Source organism: Durio zibethinus, unplaced genomic scaffold, assembly GCF_047325235.1.
Source record: "Durio zibethinus cultivar Kanyao isolate XHJ-2024 unplaced genomic scaffold, ASM4732523v1 HiC_scaffold_40, whole genome shotgun sequence".
In the NCBI taxonomy this organism is placed as follows: Eukaryota; Viridiplantae; Streptophyta; class Magnoliopsida; order Malvales; family Malvaceae; genus Durio; species Durio zibethinus.
Window position 1 is genome coordinate 15,001 of NW_028322663.1, and position 10,000 is coordinate 25,000.

Here is a 10,000-nt window from a genome sequence, read left to right on the forward strand (position 1 = left end):
ATTGTATGAATTTACAAGCCATAAAAATGGCATTGGCACGGCAGAAATTTGAAGATGTGCCTAAACCCACCAGGGCCCAGCGTGTGCCGATGGTGCTCGAGGCAACCGCCCGCACCAGGGCCCAGCGTGTGCCGATGGTGCTCGAGGCAAGCGCCCGCACCAGGGCCCAGCGTGTGCCGACGGTGGTCGAGGCAACCGCCCGCACCAGGGCCGATAGTGTGCCAATGGTGCTCGAGGCAACCTGTCGCACCAGGGCCCAGCGTGTGCCGATGGTGATCGAGGCAACCTGCCGCACCAGGGCCCAGCGTGTGCCGATGCTGGTCGAGGCAAGCGCCCGCACCAGCGCCCAGCGTGTGCCGATGGCGCTCGAGGCAACCGACCGCACCAGGGCCCAGCGTGTGCCGATGGTGCTCGAGGCAACCTGCCGCACCAGGGCCCAGCGTGTGCCGATGGCGCTCGAGGCAAGCTCCCGCACCAGGGCCCAGCGTGTGCCGATGGTGCTCGAGGCAACCTGCCGCACCAGGGCCCAGCGTGTGCGGATGGTGCTCGAGGCAAGCGCCCGCACCAGGGCCCAGCGTGTGCCGATGGTGGTCGAGGCAACCGCCCGCACCAGGGCCCAGCGTGTGCCGATGGTGGTCGAGGCAACCTGCCGCACCAGGGCCCAGCGTGTGCCGATGGTGCTCGAGGCAACCGACCGCACCAGGGCCGAGCGTGTGCCGATGGTGGTCGAGGCAAGCGCCCGCACCAGGGCCCAGCGTGTGCCGATGGTGCTCGAGGCAACCGACCGCACCAGGGCCGAGCGTGTGCCGATGGTGCTCGAGGCAAGCGCCCGCACCAGGGCCCAGCGTGTGCCGATGGTGGTCGAGGCAACCTGCCGCACCAGGGCCCAGCGTGTGCCGATGGTGGTCGAGGCAAGCGCCCGCACCGGGGCCCAGCGTGTGCCGATGGTGGTCGAGGCAACCGCCCGCACCGGGGCCCAGCGTGTGCCGATGGTGGTCGAGGCAACCGCCCGCACCGGGGCCCAGCGTGTGCCGATGGTGGTCGAGGCAACCTGCCGCACCAGGGCCCAGCGTGTGCCGATGGTGCTCGAGGCAACCGACCGCACCAGGGCGGAGCGTGTGCCGATGGTGGTCGAGGCAACCGCCCGCACCAGGGCCCAGCGTGTGCCGATGGTGGTCGAGGCTGCCGATGGTGGTCGAGGCAACCTGCCGCACCAGGGCCCAGCGTGTGCCGATGGTGGTCGAGGCAACCGACCGCACCAGGGCCGAGCGTGTGCCGATGGTGCTCGAGGCAAGCTGCCGCACCAGGGCCCAGCGTGTGCCGATGGTGGTCGAGGCAACCGCCCGCACCAGGGCCCAGCGTGTGCCGATGGTGCTCGAGGCAACCTGCCGCACCAGGGCGGAGCGTGTGCCGATGGTGGTCGAGGCAAGCGCCCGCACCAGGGCCCAGCGTGTGCCGATGGTGGTCGAGGCAACCGACCGCACCAGGGCCCAGCGTGTGCCGATGGTGCTCGAGGCAACCTGCCGCACCAGGGCCCAGCGTGTGCCGATGGTGGTCGAGGCAAGCGCCCGCACCAGGGCCCAGCGTGTGCCGATGGTGGTCGAGGCAAGCGCCCGCACCAGGGCCCAGCGTGTGCCGATGGTGCTCGAGGCAACCGACCGCACCAGGGCCGAGCGTGTGCCGATGGTGGTCGAGGCAAGCGCCCGTACCAGGGCCCAGCGTGTGCCGATGGTGATCGAGGCAAGCGCCCGCACCAGGGCCCAGCGTGTGCCGATGGCAGTGCCCAGCGTGTGCCGATGGTGGTCGAGGCAAGCGCCCGTGTCACGGGCTCCGACCTTAGACTCAGAATCCGTGCGGCCTTAGGCTTGGAATCTCGTCCTTGATGCCTAAGTCAGCCTAAAACACAAGCGTGCGGGCACTAGAACAAAGGGAAGGGCTGATTACGCAAGTTAAAGAGAAACAGGACAGGAAAAACAGAATTCTGGAAATGCTCTTGTATTCACTGAAACAGAAGTGTTTGATGGTGTACAAATGAGGGTGGAGCAGCCCTCTATTTATAGTTGAGGCTCCAGCTACAACTTAATGGCAAATCCCTAAAATAAAGGCTACAATCATGGGATTACATTTAATCAAGATGCTGGTTCCTGATTTTCAGGGTCAACCAAATCTGCCAGGATGCTGATGCTGATCCTGCCTGGTTCCAGAAGCTTCCCTTGCGTATCCAGCACCTCGGGCCCTTCTGGATGTGGTGCGGGCAGCCCAAATGCCAGGCCTTGGTCTCATGAGTTGTCCTGCAAGATGGGCGGGCGTTTGGAGCTCGTTTGATAGGCTTTGCGCACTGATACCCGCCAGCACGCCTGGTCTGCGGGCCTTAGCTGCTGGTCTGGCTGATGTGCCTGGCGCGCCCGCCCAGGGCGTGACATTCTCCCCCACCTGATTGCGCAACGCCCTCGTTGCGTCTTCTGCATGGTACTGCCTGATCTGGTCCCCGAACTGCCATAAGTCCTCTGCTGGTTCCCAGCTCGCCTCACTGTCTGGAAGTCCCTTCCAGCGCACCAAGTACTCATGTCTTGGTTGATAGTTCTTCCGTCTCACTTCCCGGTCAGCCATAATGCTGTGGACCTCCTTCTCATATGAGGCCCTTGCTCCCAACGGTGCACGCTTTGACTCTGCCCGTCCTGGATCTCCCTCATCCTCATGGAACGGCTTGAGCATGCTCACATGGAACACCGGGTGTACCCTCGGCTTGGGTGGCATATCCAGCTTGTAGGCAACCTTGCCTACTCTCTTGACTACTCGGAAAGGTCCCTCATACCTCCGGACTAGGCCTTTGTGCAGCCCCCTGTGGCGCACAATGGGATGCAGCTTCACCAACACCAAGTCTCCAACCTGGAACTGCACATCCCGCCTCTTCTGGTCTGCCCACTTCTTCGACCTCTTGGCCGCCTTGTGTAGACAAACTCTGGCCAAGTCAGCTTGCTCCTGCCATGCCTTGGCAAACTTGTATGCTGCTGGATTCGGCCCTGTATAACCTGCAGCAATCGAACCGGGTGTTAGTGGTTGTTGCCCTGTCACAACCTCAAATGGGCTCTGGTTCGTTGCCTCGCTCCTTTGCAAGTTGTAGGAAAACTGCGCAATATCCAGTAGCTTTGGCCAGTCCCTTTGTGTGGCACTCACATAGTGCCTGAGGTAGACCTCCAGTAGTCCATTCACACGTTCTGTCTGCCCATCGGTCTGCGGATGCATGCTAGTGGAAAAGTTCAAGTCTGACCCCAACAGCTTGAACAACTCAGTCCAGAACCTGCCCGTGAAACGCCCGTCCCGATCACTAACAATGGTCCTCGGCACTCCCCAGTACTTCACCATGTTCTTCAGGAACAATCGAGCTGCCTCCTCGGCTGGGCACTCCTTGGTTGCTGGAATGAAGATTCCATATTTGGAAAACCTGTCCACCACTACCATGATGCTTCCAAACCCCTCTGTCTTGGGTAGACCGACTATAAAGTCCAGAGAAACACTCTCCCATGGTCGCTCTGGCACTGGCAATGGCTCCAAGAGACCCCCTGGTTTCTTGAGCTCCACCTTGTCCTGTTGGCACACAAGACAAGTCTTCACATAGGCCTCCACATCGTCCCTCATGTGCGGCCAGTAGTACCGGTCCTCGATCAGCGCCAAGGTGCGGCTCACTCCTGGGTGTCCAGCCCACCTTGAATCATGACACTCTTGCAAAACTTCCTTGCGGAGCTTCCCGTGCTGCGGCACAAACAGTCTACTGCCCCTGGTGTACAGCAACCCATCCTGCAACCAAAACCGCCTAGTCTTACCTTGCTGGGCGTACTCCATCAGAGCCTTGGCTGTAGGATCATGCGCAAGTCCCTCCTTGATGCGCGGCACCAGTGACCCCTCTGGTTGGCTAATGGCAGCAAGGTTAGCCTTCCTGCTCAGGGCGTCTGCCACTAGGTTCGCCCGTCCTGGCTTGTACTCCATCTGGAAATCAAATTCTGCAAGAAAATCTTGCCATCTCGCCTGCTTGGGGGACAGCTTCTTCTGCGTCTGGAAGTAGCTGGTCGCCACATTGTCCGTTCTCACCACGAACCTCGACCCCAACAGGTAATGGCGCCAAGTGCGCAAGCAGTGCACCACTGCAGTCATCTCCTTCTCTTGGACCGTGTACTTGCGTTCAGTCTCGTTCAGCTTCCTGCTCTCAAACGCGACTGGACGTCCCTCTTGCATCAACACGCCCCCTATGGCAAAGTCTGATGCATCCGTATGCACCTCATACGGTTTGGCATGGTCTGGCAAGGCCAAGACTGGCTCCTCGGTCACAGCCCGCTTCAACCTGTCAAAGGCTTCCTGGCACCCTGCGCTCCACTCCCATGCTCTCCCTTTCTTGAGCAAGTCAGTCAATGGCGTGGCTATTGCTGAGTGACCCTTGATGAAGCGCCTGTAGTAGTTAACCAGCCCAAGGAACGATCTCAACTCAGTGACCTTGGCTGGCGGTTGCCACTCCAGGATGGCATCTATCTTGCCTTCATCCATGCGTATCCTGCCACCTCCCACTATGTGGCCAAGGAATGGGATCTCCTGCTGGGCGAATGAGCACTTCTCCCTCTTGACAAACAGCTTGTGCGCCCGCAACACCTCGAACACCTGTCTCAAGTGGTCTACATGCTCTCCCAAAGTCTGGCTGTAGATCACAATGTCATCCAAATAAACCACAACAAACCGATCAAGGAATGACTGAAGTACCTTGTTCATAAGGGTGCAGAATGTTGCTGGGGCATTCGTGAGTCCGAAAGGCATCACCAAGAACTCATACGAACCATACCGCGTGACACATGCTGTCTTTTGCTCATCTCCCTCCGCGATCCTGACTTGATAATAGCCTGACCTCAAATCCAGCTTGGTGAACCACCTTGCGCTCCCAAGTTGATCGAACAAGTCCGCAATGAGTGGGATGGGGTACTTGTTCTTAATGGTCAGCTTGTTCAAAGCCCGGTAGTCTATGCACAGCCGCAACGACCCATCATGCTTGCGCTGGAATAGAACCGGTGCACCATAGGGTGCTTTCGATGGCCTGATGAAGCCAGCATCAACTAACTCCTTGAGCTGCTTCCTCAACTCCTCCAACTCTGGTGGAGACATTCGGTAAGGGGCTCTGGCTGGTGGCTTGGCCTCGGACACCAGCTCGATCTTGTGGTCCACCTCTCTCTTAGGTGGTAGCTTGCTAGGCAGCTTTGCGGGCATCACATCACTAAAGGTCTTCAGCACCTTTAGCACCTCCAAGGGTGACTCGGTCTCCTTCTCCCTTGGCTCATCATATTTCAGGGCTGCCAAGAAGGTGTCTTCTTGTCTACTTACCGCCTTGGCAAATTGGATGGCTGACACCACCCGTGACCCAACTCCAGACCCTCTCCTCAATGGTACTAGGCATTGGCACCGTGCATCCAAGATGCAAACACAATCGGCAAAAGGCACAAGGAGGGCGTTAATCCGAACAAGGAAATCCAACCCAATCACAAACTCATAGTCGTCAAGGGGTATTACCTCAATGGTCTCCTTGCCTTTCCAATCTCCAAGCTGCAACTCCACTCCCCGTGCTACTCCAATGGCTGGAACTTCCTTGGAGTTCACCGTCTTAATGGTACCAGTCCCTTTCTGCACCTTTAGTCCGAGCTTCCGGGCTCCATCACCTGAAATAAAAAGATGTGAGGCACCTGTGTCCACCAGTGCGCTCACCTTCTGACCCGCAACCATCAGATCCGCAAACATCAAGCCCTTTGGCTTGCGGCTCCCCTTACTCTGGACAGCATTGAGCACCAACGACCCAAGCTTTGCTGCCCCTGACTCTGGCTCCTCGTCAGACTCCCTGTCTACAGCAGCCAGCTTGCCCTTCTGCGGGCAATTGCGTGCTATGTGGCTCCCTCCACATAGGTAACATGCTAGTGGCTCTCGGTCCCCCTTTGCTTTCCACTTGCCTGTTGATGGCTTCCTCTCGCCATCCTTGGTTGAACGGTCTCGGTCTCCATCCTTGGACTCCCGGTCACGGTCCTTCCTATTGGACTGCTTCTTCCGGTCCCTATCGTCCCTGCCCTTACCCTTGGGCTTGGTAGACTCGAACTTGTTCAGAGGCTTGAACTCTATCAACGCCTCGGCAGTGGTCATGGCTTTAGCCAAGTCATGAACTCCCCTCCTTTGTAGCTCATGCTTCACCCACGGCTTCAGCCCATCCATGAAAGCAAAGAATGCGTCCTTCTCGCCTAGATCCGAGATCTGTAGCATCAGTTCAGAGAATTTTTGAACATACTCTCTTATGTTCCCTTGCTGGCTCAACCTGCGCAACTTTGCCCGTGCCTCATCATCGGCATACTCCGGGTAAAATTGTTCTCTGAACTCTTTTTGGAACTCTGCCCAGGTTCCAATCTTGGCGTTCCCACGCCTGACATCATCACACCTGCGCCTCCACCACAATAAGGCTACATCAGTGAGATACATAGCAGCGGTGCTTACCTTTATCGCCTCGTCTTGCATGCCCATGGCCTGGAAGTACTGCTCCATACCCCAAAGGTAGTTGTCTACTTCCTTAGCCGCCCTAGTCCCCTTAAACTCCTTAGGCTTGGGGACATCCAATCTGGATCTGGACACTCCAGCAAACATGCCATTCCCAATGGCAGTCTTGCAAGTCACGAGCTCACTGGTAAGCTCCTCCATCCGCTGGCGCATGGCCTCCATGCCATGGCGCATGGCCTCCATGCCATCTCGCAAAGTCAGAACTTCCGCCTCCAAGGATTCATTCTTTTGGGTGATCGCATCTAGGCCATTGTTGAGAGCAGCTGCTAGCTCACTTTGGATCTCCTCCCCCATGGAGTCTAGCGATGCAATGTGAGTTTCTACTTCCTCCAGCTTCTCCCCCATGTCGCCTATGGTCACCTCCACCTTGGCCAGCCTACCGTCCATGGTAGACCAGATATCTCTAGAACCAGCTTTCTTGCCTCTTCCTCGCCCATGCTCCTGGGCCTCTGGTTGTTGGCTAGCAACGTCGCTTTGGGATGCCATCTCCTCAATCACGATCTAACCTGCACAACACAAACACGCAGAACCGAACTTGCTCTGATACCAACTGTCACGGGCTCCGACCTTAGACTCAGAATCCGTGCGGCCTTAGGCTTGGAATCTCGTCCTTGATGCCTAAGTCAGCCTAAAACACAAGCGTGCGGGCACTAGAACAAAGGGAAGGGCTGATTACGCAAGTTAAAGAGAAACAGGACAGGAAAAACAGAATTCTGGAAATGCTCTTGTATTCACTGAAACAGAAGTGTTTGATGGTGTACAAATGAGGGTGGAGCAGCCCTCTATTTATAGTTGAGGCTCCAGCTACAACTTAATGGCAAATCCCTAAAATAAAGGCTACAATCATGGGATTACATTTAATCAAGATGCTGGTTCCTGATTTTCAGGGTCAACCAAATCTGCCAGGATGCTGATGCTGATCCTGCCTGGTTCCAGAAGCTTCCCTTGCGTATCCAGCACCTCGGGCCCTTCTGGATGTGGTGCGGGCAGCCCAAATGCCAGGCCTTGGTCTCATGAGTTGTCCTGCAAGATGGGCGGGCGTTTGGAGCTCGTTTGATAGGCTTTGCGCACTGATACCCGCCAGCACGCCTGGTCTGCGGGCCTTAGCTGCTGGTCTGGCTGATGTGCCTGGCGCGCCCGCCCAGGGCGTGACACGGGCGCTTGCCTCGACCACCATCGGCACACGCTCCGCCCTGGTGCGGCAGGTTGCCTCGAGCACCATCGGCACACGCTGGGCCCTGGTGCGGGCGGTTGCCTCGACCACCATCGGCACACGCTGGGCCCTGGTGCGGCAGCTTGCCTCGAGCACCATCGGCACACGCTCGGCCCTGGTGCGGTCGGTTGCCTCGACCACCATCGGCACACGCTGGGCCCTGGTGCGGCAGGTTGCCTCGACCACCATCGGCAGCCTCGACCACCATCGGCACACGCTGGGCCCTGGTGCGGGCGGTTGCCTCGACCACCATCGGCACACGCTCCGCCCTGGTGCGGTCGGTTGCCTCGAGCACCATCGGCACACGCTGGGCCCTGGTGCGGCAGGTTGCCTCGACCACCATCGGCACACGCTGGGCCCCGGTGCGGGCGGTTGCCTCGACCACCATCGGCACACGCTGGGCCCCGGTGCGGGCGGTTGCCTCGACCACCATCGGCACACGCTGGGCCCCGGTGCGGGCGCTTGCCTCGACCACCATCGGCACACGCTGGGCCCTGGTGCGGCAGGTTGCCTCGACCACCATCGGCACACGCTGGGCCCTGGTGCGGGCGCTTGCCTCGAGCACCATCGGCACACGCTCGGCCCTGGTGCGGTCGGTTGCCTCGAGCACCATCGGCACACGCTGGGCCCTGGTGCGGGCGCTTGCCTCGACCACCATCGGCACACGCTCGGCCCTGGTGCGGTCGGTTGCCTCGAGCACCATCGGCACACGCTGGGCCCTGGTGCGGCAGGTTGCCTCGACCACCATCGGCACACGCTGGGCCCTGGTGCGGGCGGTTGCCTCGACCACCATCGGCACACGCTGGGCCCTGGTGCGGGCGCTTGCCTCGAGCACCATCCGCACACGCTGGGCCCTGGTGCGGCAGGTTGCCTCGAGCACCATCGGCACACGCTGGGCCCTGGTGCGGGAGCTTGCCTCGAGCGCCATCGGCACACGCTGGGCCCTGGTGCGGCAGGTTGCCTCGAGCACCATCGGCACACGCTGGGCCCTGGTGCGGTCGGTTGCCTCGAGCGCCATCGGCACACGCTGGGCGCTGGTGCGGGCGCTTGCCTCGACCAGCATCGGCACACGCTGGGCCCTGGTGCGGCAGGTTGCCTCGATCACCATCGGCACACGCTGGGCCCTGGTGCGACAGGTTGCCTCGAGCACCATTGGCACACTATCGGCCCTGGTGCGGGCGGTTGCCTCGACCACCGTCGGCACACGCTGGGCCCTGGTGCGGGCGCTTGCCTCGAGCACCATCGGCACACGCTGGGCCCTGGTGCGGGCGGTTGCCTCGAGCACCATCGGCACACGCTGGGCCCTGGTGGGTTTAGGCACATCTTCAAATTTCTGCCGTGCCAATGCCATTTTTATGGCTTGTAAATTCATACAATGGTCCCCTAAGCCTTCACGTGAAGTTTCGTTGGAAGATGACTCGTTTTCTATTTTTCATGATTTTCGAAACTTTTTGCGGTTCGGGATTTTTTAAAATTTTTTTATAAGGATTTTTGGCCCCAAATTTTGTAGGCATGATCCTTCTATTTTTGTTGGCATGCACAAAAAAATTCAGCTAAAAACTCGAAGTAGAGAAGATTTTGTGACCGTTTGAAAAAAGTGTCCCCATTTCAGACACTTTAACGGCTACTGGTAGCAAACCTGTAAAATCTCAAATGCTCTTTAAGGGGGTGTGAATTCTCAGAGGTTTGATGAGGGATAGGGGGCCAACACAAGGCCAAGTACCAGCACCCATCGCACATCATGTGCGCACACCCCCCCGGCCCCCCTCCCAATCGCCGGAACCCCAATGCCGCCGGTCAGGTTCTCCGGCGGTACTCCGGCGATGCTCCGGCGATGCTGTCCCGAGTGAAAAAAATGCGGCACCAGCACATGCTGGAGCCAAGCATGGGCACCGTGGCTCAAAATCGAACTTCGGCCAAGGCCTCGACCATCAATGGCACATGATGGCGCATGGTGATGGCACATGCATCGACCATCATCGGCATAGGCTGCCCTTCGGTACGGGCACTTGCCTCGACCGCCATCGGCACAAGCTGGGCCCTGGTGTGGGTTGTTGCCTCGATCACAATCGGCACATGCTGAGCCTTGGTGCGGGCGGTTGCCTCGAGCACCATCGGCAGACCCTGGGCCCTGGTGCGGCCGGTTGCCCCGATAACCATCGGCACACGCTGGGCCCTGGGGCGGGCGCTTGCCCCCAGCACCATCGGCACACGCTG